Below are 4,675 nucleotides of genomic sequence, written 5' to 3'. Positions count from 1 at the left end.
AAGAATATAAGCTAGGAGATGCAGGTAAATTTTTACTAGGCCAAGGGGCAAAGGAGAGGGGAGGGGTGGTGGATACTAATCTAATCAAATCTTGCAGAGATCTTCTTTGATTATGGGTAAATCATCATTAGAATTCCACCGTGATCTACTTTTATCACAATCAAGATACTGGACACCTTGTTTAATGAAAGGAAATTCTTTTTTTCTATAGCACACTGTTGACAAAATAAGTCAACTTAGAAGAAAAATATTCCAGTAACTATCTCATCTAAAAGGAGGAGGAAATTATTTAAGTATAGGCTTTGATGGGAAGAAATCTCCCTATTTGGTACTCCTGGGGTAATAAAGATTTTATTCTTGAAAGCCTAAACTAACAAGACTAAAATAGTTACTGGATACATTTACCATTCTGCATACATGACAAATAAGCAATGTGCCAGAGCAAATCCATGTCCAAAGGAATTGGTGTGTTTAACCCAAAGGTTTATTGAGCAACTACTCTGTGCCTCCTGACAAGGTGATTCACAAGCAAAATCATAAAGAAGGTACAAAGTTGTCATCAATGCCTTCTCTTGGCAACTTCTCTGTCTCCTCTGGATACCCAGCTCCCTCTGCTGCCTCCCACTGCTCAGGAAATCCCACTATCACCATCACTATCCCCAGCTGAAGCACCCATCTCTGGCCTGCCTTTCCAGTTAGGTCTCAACCTCTAGATTTCTCTCCACTCCTTTTCCTAACAAGACTGACCTCTCTGGTGTGTCCTGGAAGGAAGTGCTCTTATCTGTCTTTTGGAGGGTTATTAGCTCCAGCTACCATGACAAAATACCACAGACTGGGGCTTCCCTGGTGGCACAGTGGTTGAGAGCCCGCCTGCCGATGTAAGGAACACGGGTTCGTGCCCCGGTCCAGGAAGATCCCACATGCCATGAAGCAGCTGGGCCCATGAGCCATGGCCACTGAGCCTGCATGTCCGGGGCCTGTGCTCCGCAACGGGAGAGGCCACAACAGTGAGAGGCCCGCGTACCGCCAAAACCAAAACCAAAACAAAACCACAGACTGGGTGACTTAAAATTCATTTTCTCACAGATCTGGAGGCTGGAAACCCAAGATCAAGGTTCCTGGCTTGCAAACAGCTACCTTGCCTTTCTTTGGTGCATGGTATGGGGTGGGGGAGAGAGAGAGAGCAAGCTCTCTGGTGTCACTTTTCATAAGGACACAAATCCTATTGGATCAGGGCCACACTCTTGTGAACTTATTTAACCTTAATTGCTTCCTCAGGGGCTCCATCTCCAAATACCTCCACAGTGGGGGTTAGGGCTTCAACATGAATTTGTAGGGAGTGGAGACATACAAATATTCGTCCATAACAGACAGGAAACGGTTAACTCAAACACAACACATGATGAAAGGATTTCAATCCTCTGCACAGAATGCACCTTCTGGCAGGGAATAATTGCTTAATAACCATGGGAAAGAATTTCTAACAATTCAGGAGGGTAAGTACAGCCTGCACTTACCACATGCTTCCTGTGTCTACCCGACTCCACTGGGCGCAAAGCACACTCTCATCCGGTTTGCAGTTGTTTTACTGTTCCTGCTTCTTCAGCGTGGGTCATGAATATGCAGTAAACCCCTCCACTGGTGGCAGGGCATGTGGTCACACACTGCATCCCCAGACCTTCAGGCCACGGGCCATTTCTGGTCCTGAACCATGCCAGGGTTTCAAGTCCACAAATAAAAAGGAGGACACCCTCTCCCCTGGTCTGGAAGTACACCATACAGCCATGCCTGGATTGTATTCCAAATTTTCTAAATCATTTATGCTTGTGCATACACAGCAAGACACACAAACTTCCATATTCTTGACCTCTAAGTTTTTCCTTCTATATTTACCTGCCTTTGGGGGAATTAAATTACATTATATTACCGTGTAGTAGATAGATGGTATTTAGAAATCTTAAAGGTGGGAGAGGGTACCCCACTGGCGGCCTCAGCCCAGATCTCTTGGCGCTGCAACCCTGCACCTCTCCCGCCCTTGTCTCAGTCTCTGCGGCCCCAAGCACGGCGGAGGCAGCAGAGCTGTGGGCCACTGTATCTGGAGCAGAAAAATTATTATGCCTGTGTTCCCTTAGGACTCATTAGAAATTGGACAGTGACATCTTCTGGGATTTAGGCTGCTATGTGCAGACTGGTGCCTAAAATGGAAGTAGATATTAATGGAGAGTCCAGAAGTCCCCGACCAGCCTGCCCTTGCCCGTGGCTGAGGTGAGCTCCCGGGAAAGGCAGAGGCGGAGAAGCCCCGCTGTTCCACCTCTCAGTGCTCGCCGATGCGCCAGACTGTGTCAAGCTACCAGATTCTCTACGTGGACTCTATCTGACTGACTCCACGACTGGTGAGGAACTCCCGAAGTTAGCCCAGAAGTGCACCGGCGGTAAAGAGAGTAAGGGAGAAGCCGTGCCTTCCTTGCGCTCGGAACAGCTGGATGCAGGACTTGCGTATTCCTCTCATTTGTATAAAACCAGAAGTAGGTACTACCTGCAGTAGGAGATTCCAACTGTCAATGGCAGGAGGCAAAGGCGGATGCCCAGCCCAGGAGACAAGTGCACTAAATCTTTACCTTATGAACCTTAAAAAGGCCCTCCATGGGCCTCTGCCTCTTTGTCTTCTTAAAGGTAAGAGAGCTCACTCCAAATCTCTGGACTATCTCAATCTAGATAAAATGAACATCAAGGAGCCACTGACACAGAAGCGCTACAGTACCAGCTTCAACACTTAACCCTCAGAGGGGACCGTGTGTTTGCTAGGAATAATACGTGAGTGACTTGCAGAGAGTGTAAACCAGTTTAGGTCAGACTACGCTTGGCTTGAAAATTCCACTGTTGTACTCTGTACAGGACTGTTTACATTATAGATGGTTAAATCAACTAAGTGTTCCTGGAACATAAAAATTGGATCAAATTTTGAATACAGGAATGAAATCACAGGTACTTGAGGCAAAATCATTCTAGAGCACGCAACTGCAAGGAAAACAGAATGTTGACCATTCGTTTGCATAGCTTTTTAGCTAGGAAAAAAAGGCTTTGGTACAGTAATATCATCTTTAAAACTCTACTACTCAAATTGGGAATCTTATCTGCTTGGTTGTTTCTGACTTGGTATGATTCATTAGAAATTTATATCTTAAGTACTCAAGTACTTCTTTAATCTCTGTATTTTACTATAAAATATATGTAGTGATTTGTTTTATGAAATTTAGAACTTGAACATTGCTAAATCGGACTTTTTATTTTTAAATGTTGAGTTTAAATATTTTATAACTGGTTTTGCACTGAAAAAATTAACCTTTCAAACTGACAAGAGAACAATCTTTCTTCACTTGCCTCAGTAATATTATTGAGCAATGAATTTTTTGTTTCTGCATGAAAAGTTATTGATCTCTGTAAATTATTTCTTTATAGCACTATTAAAGTGTGTCTTCATAAAATTAAATTGGGGATACAAAATATTTATTTTACAACGGGTGGGGGGAAACTTTACCGGAAAATTTCCAACATGAAGATTTCATAAGTTGAAAAAGTTTCCTTAGTGCTTATTTTCTAATTTAAAATTCATCTGGAACTTTAAAATGGAAAGGATTCTTTAAATTGTGGATTAAAGGCATAACACTGTTTGCATCTGAATGTTCTGTAAGTGAATGGAACTCTAATAGAGGAATTCATGATTTCTACTCTCAAATGCTTAAACTAAGTATGAAGTGATACCATTCAGCATGGCATCGGGTCGTTTCAGTTTTACTTCTGTGCAGCATGGGCACTCACTGAAATTCCAGTTTCTAGGATTAGTGCAGGAGCCTAAAGTGCCTCTACAGTTTTAATGAGTTAATCCTGGATTACTTAACAATTTATGTCAATTGCACTGGTTTAATTGGTTGCTAAAGGAATAATGCCCTGGCTTTAGTAACAATTGCAGCTCAATTCTTCCTGAATATATTTTGGAAAAAAAGAGTATGTAATTTACCTTTTGTAAAAGTTTCTATTTTTTTTTTTTTTTGACTCTTGAAGGTGCAATTTATTACTGAATTGGCATTTCTGGCAGCATAGACCTCCTTTTCTTCTTTTATAAATTTATTTATTTTTGGCTGTGCTGGGTCTTAGTTGCTGTGCGTGGGCTTTCTCCAGTTGCCGCGAGCGAGGGCTCCTCTTCGATGCGGTGTGCAGGCTTCTCTTGTTGCGGAGTACTGGCTCTAGGCACGCAGGCTTTAGTAGTTGTGGCACACTGGCTCAGTATTTGTGGCTCATGGGCTCTAGAGTGCAGGCTCAGCAGTTGTGGTGCACTGGCTTAGCTGCTCCGCGGCCTGTGGTATCTTCCCGGACCAGGGCTCGAACCCATGTCCCCTGCATTGGCAGAGGGGTTCTTAACCACTGTGCCACCAGGGAAGCCCAGCATAGACTTCCTTGTTTTAAATTTTATTTTGGGGGCTGTGAATTTCTAAGGTTGCTAAGATTTCTTAGCAATCTTGCTTATAAAATAAGAACACCTTTTAATTAAATGAGTGGGTCATTCCTGGTGCAGTTGTGGCTTTTCTTTGGCAAGAATGAATGTCAAATTCTAGAGCAGAATAACTATTAGAAAACCCTAGGAACTCTTAATCAACGTTTATTATACTTTCGCTGA

General features: G+C 43.0%; 1 pseudogene; it reads left to right on the top strand.

The window, feature by feature from the left end:
• The first annotated feature begins 1,993 nt into the window (after nt 1-1,993).
• On the top strand, nt 1,994-2,818 carry LOC101287400 (macrophage immunometabolism regulator-like; annotated as a pseudogene).
• Nucleotides 2,819-4,675: the final 1,857 nt, after the last annotated feature.

This window comes from Orcinus orca, chromosome 17 (assembly GCF_937001465.1).
Source record: "Orcinus orca chromosome 17, mOrcOrc1.1, whole genome shotgun sequence".
Classification (NCBI taxonomy): domain Eukaryota; kingdom Metazoa; phylum Chordata; class Mammalia; order Artiodactyla; family Delphinidae; genus Orcinus; species Orcinus orca.
Note: the sequence above shows the minus strand (reverse complement) of the source record. Positions and strands in the feature narration are given on the sequence as shown.